Source organism: Vicugna pacos, chromosome 12 (genome assembly GCF_048564905.1).
Source record: "Vicugna pacos chromosome 12, VicPac4, whole genome shotgun sequence".
In the NCBI taxonomy this organism is placed as follows: Eukaryota; Metazoa; Chordata; class Mammalia; order Artiodactyla; family Camelidae; genus Vicugna; species Vicugna pacos.
Genome location: NC_132998.1, coordinates 40,247,767 through 40,265,025, shown reverse-complemented (window position 1 = coordinate 40,265,025; position 17,259 = coordinate 40,247,767). Strand labels below are relative to the sequence as shown.

The window sequence follows — 17,259 nt, the reverse complement described above, 5'->3', positions numbered from 1 at the left end:
TATGCTGCAAGCTTTCTCCTTTTTGGGCTCTGAAAAAGGCAAGTCCTCATCATTCAGAATTCAGTTCAAACACCACCTTCTCAAAGAAACTGTCCCAGGTAATCTGTCTTCAGTAGCTTCAGCACTCTTGGATCACAGTTTTATTTCCCCAGAAGCACTTTTCATCAGCCATTATGAAAAACTGTCTTGATCAACCAATTAGTTTACTCTTTTACCCCGTTTCTTCTGACAAGAGAGTAAATGGGGTGACGACAAGGATTATATTATTCTTGTTCGTCATATTACCTCTAGCACCTTGAACTGCACCTCATTCATGGTAGGTGCTCCTTCACATCTGTGGACTCTGTGCATTGCTAACTGCTACTAAAAGTACCCACAGAAATGCTCCTACCATCAAATTCTCTTTTCTGTAGTACAGACTATGGTAATCGCAATCTCTCAATCATCTGAATAGAAAATACACTCTGGTTTATTATATGAAACGAAGCACAGATGAAATCACAAGAGTGTATGATTAAATCCTTAGCAGATGATATCCATATTCACACACTAGAATTACCCACCAGTTTTGCTTATTCTCCTGCACTTGAATACCATAAGGCAGGTACTTTCCATCCCTCACTGTTTTGTCCAGAATGAGTAGAGCAGTGCTGAACACAGAAAAGCCTCTCATAAATATTTTTTAAATGAATGAATGAAGGATAAACAGAAGAGTCTGCTCAACCATTGGGCATAAACCATTATCAGCCTTCCTCCTCTTTGTTCCAATAACTTCTAAATTCTAATGAAGACAAGGGTGAGAAATGTTGCGACATTCTCTTAATTCTCCAAAATGTGATATTAGCGAAATGCTTCTTGGTTTCAACTTTGCAACATTTTCTTTGCACCTTTATATACTTCTCTAGCTCCCTGAAAATGGAAAATTAAGATATAAAACGAGGGATAGACTGTAAACCCTGTGAAGAGCAGGGACAATGTAACTGTTTTGCTCACTACTGTATCCATAGCCTCTAGCACAGTGCTCTGCTTGTAGTAAATGCTAAATAAACTATTTTTAATGAACAACCAGTGGAAAGTGTCTTTCCTGGCAGATGTGGCTAAGTGATAATAACCCAAAGTGCTGACCTGCCTGTAAAATCCCCAGACTCCCTTTCTAAAGGAATTAGATGAGTATAATGTGCAGTTACTCTCCTTTATTGACCCAACAGGGGCATATTGAAATCAAACAAACAAACAAAAACTAAACAAAAAAACCACAGGCCTGGAATTCAGATACTTTCAGTAAGTCTGAAATCTCTAAGAGGCCTACAATTTTGTGCTTCATTTAGAATTCAGTATAATATGCAACTATAAATTTCTCCTTGTCTCCCCAATGAGCTGCAATCCATCAAAATTTCTAAAGCAGCCAGTGATTCATTAAAAAATTATTCATGGTGATTCGGCACTGGAAACGCACGCAGGGAATATGATTGCACTTGGGAGCAGTCACGCTCAGAAGTGATAACATAGGTTAAGCTTTTAAATGCTAATCTTATCTCTTCCCAAAGCCCTGGTTGACTCCTATCTGTCATCCCCACCAAAGCAGGCAAAAAAAAAAAAAAAAAAAAAAGACTCACAGAACTGAATTATTATTTTTTTTAAATGTTGTCCAGACCTATTCCTAGTTTGACTAAGGAATAAAATCAGTTACCTTTTCTTCAGAGTAACAGAGGCACAGTATTGCTGCTTCCCTCTCACCAGACTTGTTTGCAAGAAACAGAAGTTGCATGCCAGACTACTCGTGACAAGCGACTCAAATAACACTCCCTCCCCAATATAGGCTTCATTATTGCATTTTCATGCTAATAAGCATGACTGAGTAGCAAGCGCTTTTATTCCGATTTTTCACCATGATAGCCATGGAGTTGCGCTTAGCTTTCTCCATAGCATCACTCTGTGGGAAGAGACTCCAGATTCAACAGAGAAAGGAACATGTACAACAGAAATAAAAAAGATTTTGTACATGTGTCAGGAGGTGAGGAGAGGCATCACACTTTTTAATCATAACTATTTTTATAAAGGTTCTGAGTGAACAATCTTCAAAGTAAATGTGAACTATTTTGTGATCTGAAGTTCTTCCTCAAAGACCACTTGAGAAGATCATCAACTAAGCATCCTGGCTTGAAAACACAAGAGAATATAGAAAATTTACTTTAAACCCTCAAGTCCTTAATCCAAATAATTCTAGGAGAGAAAGAAAGAAAAAGAAAAACTTTCTCCTTGGGTCAAGAAAGAAGGTGAGTGAGCATCCATTGAAAGATTGTCCACTGGGCTCTTTCCAAAGCAGCTGCTTTGCTGAGGAATCAAGAGGACAGAGCAACAAATGTAAACAGGGAGACCGCTTGGAGAGCAAAGAGATTCTCTTGCTACACGGGAGATGATGGGGACGTCCTTCCTCAGGAAATGAAGACAGGGCCATGTATCCAGTTAAATGAAGTTTAAAAGATGTGCTTCAGCTGCCGTGTGATTCAAGTGCCAAATCTGCACAAGCCATTTTGCACATTTTCGTATGTTATCGCCTCTTCTCCTGTATGGTACTTTGGAGTGCTTGTTTATAAATTGAGACAGGAGGTAGATTTGACTCTTTGTAATATAATGATTATTTAAAACTTAAAAAGTTGTATGAGCTCTAGAAATGTCAACCTTTCAGTTCTACACCCAAACCAAGCAGTTTGCCTGATTTAAAAAAAAAAAAGTAAAATAGGCCATGCTATCAGGTTGCATAACTTAAAAAAACTTCAGAACTTTGCAAATTTGGCATTAAAATAGTTCTGTGAATTTTTTAAAGTACACAAGATCTATAAAATGTTACTTTAGAGCACTGTATTGTAAGGAAGTTATATTATAACCTTGAGTCACTAAGATGGTGGCTTCTAATCACGATAAATTGGAAAACATCATCTCTTGTTAAATTCATCTCCAACTTTCTTCCTCTACACTTAAGTACATCTTTGATCTTGAGTACTGAAACATCGTTTTTGCTAAATTCCTTAACCACATGTCTTCAATCTAAGTATCATTCCAATTGAGCCATCTAAAATTCCCATACTGTCCATTTCTTTCATCACTTTCTTGATAGAGATGATACACATCAGTATCTCAAACTACACAACATCCTATTCTTGTCTATTGTGGTTAACCATTACCCAGCACAAACTGTAGAAAGAAAATATGAAAGAAAGCTTCTTGAAAGTGGGTAAGCTGGGAGAAAGAATCCACTTACTATATTTATAACAGTCTTACTAATTATTATGTATCAAGAAAAACATCTAGACAGAAAAATGAGATGTTGTCAATACTAATACCAAGCAAACAGAACGGGTTTAAGACTAACTAGTTGTAAGATGCTGAGCAGCATGTGCTCAACTTCCCTGAGCCCACATTCCTCTTCTGTAAATGGAAGAATCACATGGCCACCCTCACAGATGCAGAGAATCAAAAGAGGGGATCAAAGCATGTACCATACTTAGCTCAGGACCTGACACATGGAATGAGATCAGAATCAGCATTTTCTTCATCATCATCATCATCATCAGTATCATGTCCTAAAATCCTTCTGGCTCTTAAACCCTCTAATAAACTTGAATTAGCTAGCACCATCTGGCACCTGCTGTTCAACCTTATCTCCTTAAAGATGGTAAGCAACTTGTTCCAATCTCCTCTGTTTTTAATCCATGGTCTCCACTTTCTTCTACAACCCTAAGTGTCCCATTTCTGTTTCCAAACAGAATTCTGTCTGAGCAATGTATTTTTGTGTCAGGGGTGCAGTGTTCAATGTACCCTTATATGTATTTCCTATTGACATCAATGCATAATGTTTTAAATTCCGCCTGCCTTCCAAATCATCCTTGGTGCCAACCGTGTGTCAACTGAAGGTAAAATTGATAAATACTCAGATCCGTGCGTAGAATGCTAATAGTCAACGATTCAGTCAAACATACATCTGATGTGATTCATTAACTCATAGTTTCCAGAAATCTTAACTAAGATTTTGGTGCTTTGCCACTAGCTGGCGATACTAGCATGAGGCAACTTAGCCAGATAGATAGGTAAGTAAGGAGATGATTTTATTAATGTTTTCAATATATGATTTTTTTTTTAATGCTAGAGAAGCACAGGGTAAGATCACCAAACACAGGGGTAGTGGAGACAGGGAAGAAGGGCAGAGAGACTTCAGGGAGGGCTTCTGAGAGGAGAAACCATCTCAGCTAGACCAACTAGAGGAAGAAGAGACGTCAGGGCCTTCAAGACGAAGTACAGTGTGGAGTATGCCACTGTCCCACTGTGTGTCGATAGGTGAAGTTTACCACTCAGGGAGCAAGGGAGATAAGCAATAGCTAAATCACAGAGAACCTTGTACACCGTGTTGAGGGTTTGGAGTTTATCCGGCAGGTAATGCAAAGTTAGTGGAGCATTTTAACCAGGGTGGCTACATGGTCAGACTTCTGTTCATAATCTAGATTGTGCGCATTAGAGAGAATCTTTCAAATTACAGAATTCACCATTTGTTTTGTTGGATAATGAAACGGATGCCCTTGGAGGGACTAACCCCATGCCAACACCACACAGCTGAATTTAGGAAGTGGATCTCCTATGAGGTCAGCAAGTTCTTGTTCTGACTCTCCTGCACTGCCCCCTCAGGTGCCAGAACACACATTTTCAGAGAAAGATGCAAAACTTAAGCCCCTTTGTCATCCAGCTCTCCTCTCAAGCAGCTTATAAAGATAACATATATCAATGAGTCTGTCCCATTCTCCTTTGGACCTTAAAAGAAAGAACTTAGACCTTTTTTTCCCCCTAACATTTAAAAGAGATTTTGCTTCTTGGCCTCGCGGTCTTGGTTCCAGTTTTCATGTTAGAGCCTACTCTGAACTGAGCCCAAAGTTACTTCACACATGTCTGGGTTGATAATTGTAGAGGTAGCGATAGTCACAGATCCAGTCAGGAAACCTCTAGAAACAGCCTTTAGATTACACAATGTCAGAAAACAGGAGCTGTTTTCTGTCTTTCACAAGCACTTTGAACAAGTCAGCACTCCATCAAAAGGAACATAACAGTTTAATGTTCTGTCCAAGAATGGAATGCTTGTTTACCTGAAGTAAAGAACTGATAAAAGTAACTTGCGTCTGCCTTGATTGATACAAAACTTACTTGAAGATTAACCTGGACAGTCAAGCCCTCAAACCCCTAACACAGTCGTCCACTGGAAAATAAAACCTGAATTCATAATGCAAACATTTCTAAATGGTTGATCCTATACCCTTATTAAATTCATCACATGCAGAAAAGAAAAAGAGAAAAAAAAAGCTTTGAAAGCAAAATGAATTTGCTGACAGCAGTTAGTATTTACCTAGGTTTTCTGGCATGGACTACTCTTCTCATGTATTGGCTCATTTAATCCTCAAAACCACCTGAGGACTTACAGACACAATAATAGACATCATTTTACAAATGAGAAAATCAGAACGTTAGAAGAACTAAGTGACTCTAAGTCATCCAGTTTGAAGAGATGACTCCAGATCTATGCATCTCCAAAGCTATTAATGCATACTATATAAAGTAGTGTGAGGCTCCTCTTGGAAGACACTTCATAAACTCAGTTTTCATGTGTTTACTAGGCAGTTTGAATTTTTCATCATCAAGACTTACAATAATAGTAGGACCCCAGGCCTCTGAATGGAACAGAACAGTCTGAGGAGCACTGGCTCTTTTGATTATCTCCGTGTCTCACACAACAACCAGTGAGACAGCCAAGATGTGTCAGCATCCTTGGTTACAAAGGGGGATGCTGACGGCGATCCAGACCCTCACTCATCTTAGTTCACAGTTACACAATCCCATGTCCCATAATCACTCATAATCTGTCTCTGCTTTTCAATAACAACAGGTTTAAATCATTAAGGCCATCACACAAACGGAGCAAAGAGACAGAGTAGACAGTCTGATCCATACCGAACTCTTTGTTAATCCAGCCCCCAAAGATCAGAGATACCACTAATTGGGTGAGCCAATTCAAATATATTATCTCATCTAATCTTTGTATTCTTCTGACTATATACTCTTACCCTTATTACCCCATTGAGGCCCAGAGAAAGAAAGTAACATGCACATGGTCCACAGGTGAATAATAGAGTCAGGACTTAAGCCTCATTCTAACTCCAAAGCTCAAGCTCCTTTGAGAGTCTACATGAGGCCAATGAGTCAAACACTTGAACAAACATAGGCTTAATAGTATAGCAGGGAAACGTGTTAAGTCTGAAAAGTACTTTCTTATAATAGTACAATTCCTTGAGTGACAGTCACAAAGCAGGCATACAACAAAGTATTTCTACTTAAAAAGGCAAGAGAGGGAGGAAACAAAAGAGGGAGGTGGTGAGAGGAAAGCTGCGAGGTATTATTATTCCATTTACAGAAGAGGGAGGCTTAAGGGGAGGTTAAACAAAGTTAAATAACCTGCCAAAGATCCCTGGGCCAGCTAGAGTTAAGAGCCAGAGGTAAAACCTGTGTGCTTTTGACATAAAAGTCACACTCTTTCCTTTCTTCCTTGACAAGTGGCTATATTTCTGTTGATGAAGAAAATGACTTCTCCTCTCAGATAGGGAAAAGGAGGCGATCACTCACCAATTTGCGAGGACTCACACTCTGTCCCCCGCCAGTTGCAGGTAGAGCATAGAATTTAGGAAGGCAGGCTCTGGTTCCAGATCACCTGAGTCTACGCCAGCTCCACCATGGATTAGCTCTATGACCTTGGGCACATGATAGAACTTTCTAGGTAAACTATCTTGTAGTTGTAATTATACACATTTAGCTCTTTTTCAGTTTTTTGTTCAGGAAAGGAAAGAAAACACTTAAATTATTCAGTACGAAAATGCATTTGAAGCCTGAGGTATTTGGATAAATTGCTTCAGCTTGACCTTTCATTCCGACCATGGAGACCCTGCAATTGAAGCCACTTTCTTAAGAAAGGAGTTATCACTATTGATAAGCTTATCATTTGTTTAATGCTAATGATCACAGTGAATATTTATTTAGAATCTCCTAGGTGTCTGTCATTGGACTAAGGGCTTTTTGTGGATTATTTTATTTAATCTTCACAACCGCCTTGGAGAAATGTGCTGCTATGCTCCCTGGTTGGCAGGTAGGGAAACTGAGGCTCAGAGGATTAGCCAAGAAAAGCGGGCCATCTGACTGCAGTCTGTGCGGTTCATCACACCTCTGTTATACTGTCTCCTTCACCTGCGTTCAGATGACGACAGGATCTTCCAGCAAACACTTTCATTTCCACTAAGCTGATACATTACATGGTGATGCTGCAGATAAGGGTGCTCCAACAGTCTTTTGTGTCAAAAATCGTAACATCAACAAAGAAAATGAATTTTTACTATTCATGCAGTTGGACCGACAAGGAATTATGAAGCAAAGGTCACAACTTTAAGGGCTGGTGGCTTCAGAAACCAGACATAAGCATAAAAACATTAGCATTAAATAGTTTTCTAATATGATCACAGCCACTTAATTACCTTCTGAAACAGCATGAAAAGAGAGGGCACACTGATAAAAGTCATCCCCAAAGCATCTTTCTTTCCCAAGAAGCGATTTTGCAACACAACTTTCAAATATTTGAAAACCTTCCCTCTGCCTATTTTGAGTACAATTTTATTTAAAAGTACAATTTTATTTGAAAGACACCAAAGTTCTGGCAGTAATTCTTCATTCCATAAGATAAAATGGCATTTTTATTATTTCCAAGGGCCTCCCTCATCACGGTCAGGCACTTGATGGCTAAGGACACTGAGGTGGAAGAGCCCGGTGACCAAGCCTAGGCTCCCTGACTTGTGGAGGGGTGTTGCTCTTCACAACATCTTCACCCTGGGTGGTCCTGAAGAGCTGAGTCTGAAGCAATGTGTCACTCACCCCAGGAACTTGGTTTTGCCTGCTCTCAGCCTTCCCCATATTATAAATCAACTATACTTCAGTTTTTCAAAAAACACACCAAAGACATCATTTTCACATGCAGATTTAGGGGAAAAAAAGGCTCAAGCCTTACAGATTGTATGCATATGTACGTATACCTAAATATGAGGGCATTCCACTGATACGGTTAAGTGGAATCTAGTCTTTAGAATTAAGCAGGTTTGGCTTCAAATCCGAGCCCTTCCACTTGGCTGTTTTTTTTTTTTTCTTTTAATCTTGAGCAAGTGTTCTTAATCTCTCTGAATGAAACTTCCCTTATCTGTCAAAAGAAAAATGCTATCAATAATATCTACTTCATAACTTTTTTTGCTAGAAACAGATGAGATATACTTGTGCAGTTCACGGCACTGGCCTCTTCTGTGGTGAATAATCAAGAGACATTAACTTATTTACTAGCCTTATTTCCTTATTCATAAGCTATTCTTTTTCTTCTTAAACAGCCTGTCTTTTGCCCCATTTTGTATAACTGTTGCATTTCACAGAAAGGGGAGAAAGATAAAGGACATAAAATTGGGGGAAATTTTTATTTAATCTGCTGAGAGTGCTTATGAATATTAAAGAAAGCAGACTAAATAAAGCAGTTAAGCTATTAATCTCTAAGTATTATTTTAATTCATTATTCATGCGGACCCTATAGCCAAAGCCAGAAATTGCTAACAATGAGTTCATGTCCCACAGCCTGTGTATTTGCTGTAAGGTTCCATGATTCACTCCTTTTGCAGAGAAGGAATTGATTATAAAACTCAGTGCAAGTTACTGTGCCCTTACACGGTCTATCTGGCTTAATCATCACATCATTACTATCAATAGGTAGTTACTTCTGCATCCATTTTCAAGATTGGAAAAGTAAAATTCTGAGAGAAAAACTTACGGAGAACATACAGCTATTAAGTGGCAGAACCACCACTACATTTGATAACTCAGCCTAATGTTTTCTGTTTTCTCACATGCCCTCCAGTTTTGCTTAGTAAATGTATAGTCACTGAAAACTAATGCTGTAAATGGTGAACAAAGTAATCCTTCCAGTCATCAACCAAACACATCTGTGTGTATAAAAGAGCCAGGACAGTAGTTTAAATTTGCCTTCTGCTAAAAAACAAACAAACAAACAAAAATGAAGAAGAAGAAGAAGAAAAGAAAAAAGAAAGAAAGAAAGAAAGAAAAGGAAAAGCTTCCAAAAAAGGTGTTTGGTATTCAACAATCTGAAATCAGGCATTTATTCATTCCATAACATTCAATCTGTATTTATTGAGCATCTACTATGAGCCACTATGCTAGGCAAGTGGAATTACAAAAGTTTTGTTGACAAGTTCTATCATAAGCAGCTGTTTTTAATACCTGAGTTGCATTTATTTTTGATTCACTGTTCCTGTAAGAAGAATGTGTATCTTTGAGGTACTGAATAAGCCACACTAATGTACTGTGGTTGTGCCAACTAAATATCTTTGGGTGTTAATTATGGCCGTAATCACATGGAGGTGGCAGAGGAAAGAACTTATCTTAGTTTCCTCATCTGTGAAATGGGACTTAAAAAAAATAGTGCCTACCTCCCAGAAGAAAGATATTTTAATTAATTCAGCTTGGAACTGTTTTCTACTAAGTGCCATTTTGGCATAATCTTATTATCAGGGTGATTTGATTATACAAAACAGTCATGAAAGCTATTTAAAATGGCTACACATTTAAATGTCAAACGCTTGACACATACTATAGTAAATTTCATTCCTTCAAGCTGAATCATTTGTGTGTGACATTTACACAGAAATGCAAACAATAAATGGTCAAATCGGTTTTAGATTTGAAAGTCTATGGGATTGTTTAAGAATAAAAAAGATCCAAATTTCAAATGGTGGGGGAAAGTCCACTATTTTATAGTATTATTAAGATAGAGTACTATTATGGGCAATGGTACATTATAAACAAACATGCACTGAAGTTTTAAAAATACTTTTCTGGGCAGCAGTTAAGAATTATAAAAAACAAAAACAACAGAACTGTTACAATTTATTGCAAAAACAATTAAAGGATTATATAAACCCTATTTTGTAGTTTTGTGCTTTTCTACATAGAACCAATTTCATCCAGTATTAAAAACATGCTAATAACCTCCTTTTGATTTTTCATGATTGTTTTCTAACTACTTTATTATCCCTGCCTTTTAGTTATCCATTTTGGACCACCTGGAGGCCTGGCTCCTGTGTTGGGATCTTATCTAACAAGCAGTAGAATGACCTGTGTTATGGTCAGTTCTCTGCCTAACAGAACACATCAGAGATCTCCTGGTAGGGCCAGCTGAAGATAGCAGCTTTCTAAAATCACCAGAGATTCAAGCTTAAGCAATCACAGAGGTTTTAATTGGTCATCAAAAATGGAAATCCCTAACATGTTGACTACTTCAAAAGCATTAAATTGCAGGTTTACACAGAACCATAAATAATGAAGTGTCACTGCTAAGATTGTTTTTCAATCCTTGAGCTTTCTAGATCATATTAGAAACCATTTTATAGGAAACATTTCTACCCTCCCCTCTCCCATCTAAAGTTCTGCAGTGAATATAAATTTTAACAGTTATCCATATGGACAACACACTGCAGGTGGGAAGCAAGGCCTTTATAACACAACCTACTTTCTCTGCAACACTCTTCTTGGAAATCAAGGAATCTGTGTTTTCACGAGGCAGTTGTCTAAGAAGGCTCTGAGAAAGGGACATCAAATAAACAGTGGAAAACAGCACAAAGGGGTCCCTCACAATAGACAGTCACTATTAAGCTGTAATTTTTGGAGATGACCTAGTTGACTACTGCTCAAACCCTGGTATTTAGAAGAAACAAGCCAATTATGAGATGTGATTCAGTCCTGGAATTTAGCAAAGGTACTTAAATGGAAAGGTCCTTAGTTTCAGAGTTTCCATGTAAAGGTGAAAAAGAAGCAAAAGTTATAAGCACCCACAGGGCTTTTGTTTAGAAGACTAACTTCTGCTCTTAAAAAGGGCAACAGAGTGCTACTGAGTAGGTGTATACAAGAAAAACAACAGCCCCCTCTGGGCTGTGCTCTTTCCTCCCTGGTCTCCAGCAGTCGGGGGTACATTATACAGTGGGGATGCCCTTTATGCAAAGGTGAAGGAGGCTGGGGCTTGCTTTTTCACGTGAGCTGTGACGGTGGGTTTGCTCTTGCTCCCGTCTTGTGCGCCCTTTTGCATCGTCACCCTAGAGAGCAAAGGCATTCTTTGCAAGGCAACGGCTGGATTTTTGAGCTGCTGTCTGTGCCAGGAACACAGAAGAGGCACCCTAACTGCCCCTTTTAGACTACATTCTAATCAGCAGCACTCCAAGCCCCAAGGCAACAGCTACACCTGCAGAGTCAAGTGGTAAATTCTTGCATCCAGATAACCAACAAAGATAGCTGCTGCTGCTTTTTTAATAGTCTAGATCAGATTGTCTCCATTCTGAACTTTGCTCTAGTAGGTAGCTCACTAGATTTTGTTGGTGTTTGGAGCAGAAGAGCATTATTATCATTGTCATAGCTCTATTTTCTGAGGAATCCATGGTCTCTTAGCTGGAGGAGGGGTCCAGCAGATCTTTGTATATTCTCATGTCAACAATGTGATAAGTGGCTTCTGATTCCCAGCTGTGATAGTCTCGGAGAGAGAAGCTAAGAAAGAGAGGAGGATGAGAGGTGGGCCAGAGATGGTACTGGATCTGCAAAGAGCCAGGGCAAGGAGAGACTCAGCCACTTGCCATCCACAGGAACTGTTTTTCCCTGGGGCAGAAGGGCTGCTCCCTCCCTTGTCAGCTTCTGCATCTCTAAGTGCAGACCCCTCCTCTTCATTATCTTCTCAGAATTAACTCTAGGGCATGATTCTACTGAGGTTGGGTGACTTGCCCAAGACTTCTAAGACCCAGTGCCAGAGCCAAGGGCAGGACCCGAATATCCGACTCCCTCCACGAATGCTCGTTCTACTCCATGGTCAGATTCTCTCCATTTCTACTCCATGGACATGATCTCTCCATTATCTATTCCATGGACACAGACACTGCAGACTGCAGGGGCAGAGGCGATGAGTAAACACGGGGCGGTGGGGGGGGTGCATTCGTGACCTTTTTGTTAGCTGACTTCCTCTAGTGTCTGACTTTGCCCTATGATTCTTCTTCGCTGAGAGAACTTAAGGTTGTAAGAGAGAAAGGAGAGATCCTCTTCGACTATGGATATTACCAAAATCACAAAATAGAAATGCCACTCTTGTTACAGAGAAATATCTAGTAGGTGAAAAGGCTGGAAGTAGAGCAGTCTAAATTTAAATCCCCTTTGATTCTCCCCACTGGCTGGTTCCTTTCATACAACAATGGTTATAATTTCTATTCACACCAAAGCCATGACTACACAAATTTCAGAACCAAAGGAAGCTTAAATGTCATCTGGTTTAAACACCTATTTTACTAGTATCTTAGAAATAGAGAATGTTAAAATGGGAAGGCACTTAGAAATCACCCAGTCCTACTTTCTCATCGTACAGGGAGGAAACTGAGGTCCAGAGAGATTCCAAAGCCTTTCCACAGACATACAACATAGTATCTGGGCTAATAAAAGAATTCCACCCTCTAAGAACCAAGTTAATGTGGCAGCCTAGAAAAACAGTAAAATGTAGTCAAAAGACAAAGAAAGTTACATAAAGGACAGTCTTCCTTTAGATGACATACATTATGATTTTAGAAAAAGAGGCCTAATTATAAGAAAATCACCCCCCACCACCTCTGTTTTTCTGGACAGAAGGAAATAGGTAGAGATGGGATAATGATAATTTTCTCCAACTCCTAGCCCCTGTGAACAGTTCTTAGTATGCCCACAGTTAAGGGAAAAGACAAAAACATCTCTCTGCATCTATAAATCAGGAAGGCTACAGTCAATGGTTTCCATGAGACAAGGTCTAAACAAAATAACCCTGAAAATAGTATATTTTATAAAAGCATCCTGGTGTTCCTTCAATTTATTTTATAAATTGTTCTGACTACACAGGTGACTAACACCAAAAAGACAGTCTCCTGCAGTCGCTCATGATTCATGTACTAGAAAAATAAAGATAAAAGATCACTCCTGAGAGATTTATATCCAAATGCCTTTCCCTAGTTTACGAAAGGGAACATTAAGGTAACCAAGAAAAAAAAAAAAGCTCCCAAAGTTGCATAACAATAAAAAAAAAAAGTCACCACATGTTGTCTGGTAAAAACAATAAAGACACCCTGCAGACTTGTCCTCACTTAGAAGGGCATGTTCAAGAACACCAAGGATAGGAAGCTGCCCAGAGTCTCTTTAGTCTAAAATGAAATATACCCTAAGGGGAACTTAGAAAGCAAAAGTGTGGAAACAGGAAAGTGACTCAGAGATGGTGATAATATTCCCATTTCTGTTTTAAATTTTATTTCTTATTTTCACTTAAAAAAATCTTTAAAGAATTGTTTTAACATCTCCCATGCCACAGACAGCCTTTATTTTCACACATTACTGGTTTGATGGGTACAAACAGGTATCAGCCTCTAAGGGGAGGCGCTGAATCCACAGATTCAGGTTTATAAAAACTTGATCCCTGTGCTTTGCTGGTTAAGCAACATTTACCTGCAATAGCTAGCTTTTCTCCGGCTTTTAAAGTTAGCTGGACAGGCAATTCTCTTCTCAGAGATAATAAATTCAGACTGTAGCTACAGTAAGCCACTGTGCTGGGATACAGACACAGATCAAACCTCACTTAATCCTTATGACCAATCCTTGTAAAGAAAAACATGCTTATAACTATTTTATAATCGTTGCACAGATGACAAAATAGAAACCCCAAGAAGTTTAACCATTTGCCTGGCATCATTTGTCTCACCAGCGGTAAAACAGGAATTGGAATCAAAGTCTTCCAAAGCCAGAGCCTAGGATCTTTCCACTGTATCTGAGGTGCTCCCTAGATATGGATGGAGAAGGGAAAGGATTTTTCTTCTTTTTTAACGTTATTGATGGTGATGAAAAGATTTCAATCACCTATCATTAAAGAACAAATGTGATTCACAATTTGCTATCTCCAAATCAGCCATTAAAATTTGGCCATTTTAATTGGTTTGGCTCAGGCCCTGAGATTTCCATATGGTTATTTCCTTTGTTTTATGTTAAATGTAATCAACTTAGCACTCGAGTTTAAAAATCTTGGCAGAATGTATCAATTAAAAGCTAAATAAATTAGGATTATTCAAAGCACACATTCGAAATGGAGTGATTTTAAGGACAAGGTTTAAAAAAATGCTCTTTTCATAAACGTTAATTTTTTTTCTATAAACTCTCATCATCACCCAGATGACAAACTTCACACAGACAAAAGAGGGATAGTTTCTTTGGAATAACAAAAGCTAACAAACATTCTGTTTGCTTCTTCTCTGAGAATTAATGTGTGCCTAACATGGCCTTTTCTACACTGTTTGCCAGATGAATTTTTCCTATTTTAGTATTTCTGATAGCAGTCACAAAAACTCTCACAAACCATCTCAAAAACCAAAATGTAAGTACATCAATAAACAGTGCCAGGTCCATTAAACTGATAGCACTTTTTTAATTGGCCTTACAAATTAAGATGCCCAGTTGTTATTTAATATGCTAGTTTATCAGCATTACAATGAAAAAATGATTTTATGTTGAAATAGATGTTCTTTTCTAAGCTAGAGACACAATTTTCTTCAGAAACAGAAAAAAAAGCACAAGATGAGTAAAATACAAATGCAAAATACTTTCATTTCTGTCATTACTGATTAAATTTATTGTTACAATTGCTCCACGTGACTAGTGCCGGGGTAATTATTTCTCACATGCTGAAGCCCATCACATGTGCTAAATAAATGAAAGAATCATTTATCAAACCCCAAGTGCTTGTTGACGGAATTTCCACACAGCTTAACTGAAAGGCCAGACTGCCTGGTGTCTGATTCTCAGAGAGCTGCATAATTCAAGTTAAAGTGCATTATTATTATCATTATTATTATTAACTTTGTATTTTATATCTTGGGTAATGGGAGAGTGCACAACTGTTTGCTTTATAATAGAACTCTGGAATTAAAGCCATCTTTATAAATGATTATTTAAACTATTGAATATTAACAGATATTCCTCCCTGGCAAGTATAACATTAGATTCAGTAGAACAATTGATCTGACTTCTTAATGTCTGATTTCCTTATGTTACTCTCCATCCATACAGAGTTGCACAGGAAATTTCCTTGTAACTTTTGCATTAGAAAATTTAACAGTATGAATGAGGATCTAATTCCCCTCCCCCATTTCCACTGATTATTTCATTGATTTCATGCTATTTCCAGGGTCCCCTTTTTCAGTGGCAAGAATGTGGAATTGCTAGAAGTATCCTTAAAGGAAACCTTGAAGGTCATTAGATCCCAGGCAATGAATGCCTTCATTCACCAAGGGCGCTGCCCTCCTTTGCCTCAAGCCCTTTAACATCAGCAAGTTCCCCCAGAGGGCTCGCACTTTTACTCTGTCCGAGCAGGTCACATTTCTAAAATACTTAGCTGTCTGCATCGTCCCTGGTCAGCAGCATGGAGTCACTAACATTGAGGAGTTTCAGGCTAGTTTGACCTCCTTCTAGTTTTCAATGGAATTATTCCATGTAATCCGATTTACACAGCCATTTAATCAAAGTGAGAAAGGAGATTACAGAGCTCACGTTTGTTTTGCAAAGCAAGGGTGCAAGGATCATCAATCCGACTGACCCTCAAAGTGACTTGATAGTACATCGCCCCACTTTGGAGTGTTGGTCATTAACCTGATCTGTCTCCAGGGATCTTGTTTAAATAGGGAGGTTTAGGCTCTTTTCCTGAACTAGAAGGTAGCGGTTTCTCCACCCAGCTTTCACCACTACCATTCACGTGAGCAGATGCTACTATAACAAAGAATGGGTTCCTCATCCATGCTTCTTATTTCATAAAGCAGAAAGCATGTACAGATCAAGTAATTACATTAAACTTCTCTTTTGTTGCCATCTTTCATATCTGCATGTCAACAGCCCTCTCTGGTGGATCTCAGGTGTGGCCGTTCAATGCTTTCCCTATAAACAAACCAACATACCCGCAGGAGAGGAACCTGCCCTCTGCTCCTCTTCTTAGGCAGCTGCCTAGGGACTACACAAACCTTTCTACCAGCCAATGTCCCTTTCCCCTGCCCTTTTCCACCCTGGTACAATGGGCTCGGTTCTCCCTCCTTCTTTCCCAGGCCTAGCCATCTATTTAAAATATTACATGAAGTATGTCATTAAATAAGGCATTTTCAGCACGTGGATGCCTTCATTCTAAATTGAAGATTGACACAAACCCACAAACACCCCCCCCCCAATTCCCCATTTCCCCACCAATGCTACCCCTTCCACACATTTCAGGAATTGCAATCTCCGACAGAACCTCTGGGGGGTGAAAGGGCAGCCTTACTCAACCCGCGGTAGATACACAGAAAAATTCCTAAGAGGAGAAGGGAGAAGAGGTAAGACCTGCAGTGGTGAAAAGAACTATGGATGAGAGTACCGAGGCTGCCCTTTCTAAAGCACCAGCCAGATACCGGCTTCGAGGGGAAAAAAAAAAATCTAACTGTATCCCCTGGACGGTGCTTTACCCACTGTGCTTACATAGAATGCACAGTTTTACAGCACTGGGAATTACCTCAATAACTATCATCAGAGGTGCCCACTAACACACACACACACAACTTTTCCTCTTCTGCAGTGGAAGAAAGTGGGTGCAATGTGGAGGTATTAACCCAGCTAGAGCTCCCTAGGGAGCTCACTCAGCGCCGCAAACCTGGCAGACCACGCGGGAGCCAAGTTTCCCGGGCTGGCCAGGCAGGTTCTCCGCCTAGCCGAGTGTGGCCGCTAAGGAACTCGGGGTTGGCTTCGTTCCCGCGGCTGCACCCAAGTCCGCACGAGCCGGGTGCCCACCGGGGGGCTGCACAAAAATTTGGGTGCGCGAGCGCTCCAGCGTGTGGCGTGAGGAGCTGTTGTGTAATCTCCCCCGGAATCCACGGGAAAATGTCTCCCGTGCAAAGACATGCTTTTCCGTAGTAACTTAAACTCTCCGGCCAAAGAGCAGGTCCTTTCATCTTACAGGAACCGCAGTTCCCGACTGACAGCTCCCAACTTAAACACAGACTCCAAACTTGACACAGGTTCCCTCGTCTCCTCTCCCTGGCACGCACGGGCCGGGCGGCTGGGGCTTGCTCGCCA

General features: G+C 39.6%; 1 protein-coding gene across 3 annotated transcripts in view; it reads right to left on the bottom strand.

Annotated features, from left to right (window-relative positions):
• The window catches only part of KITLG (KIT ligand), an 81,751-nt gene that overhangs the window by 64,147 nt on the left and 345 nt on the right, over positions 1-17,259 (bottom strand). The window lies entirely within an intron of this gene.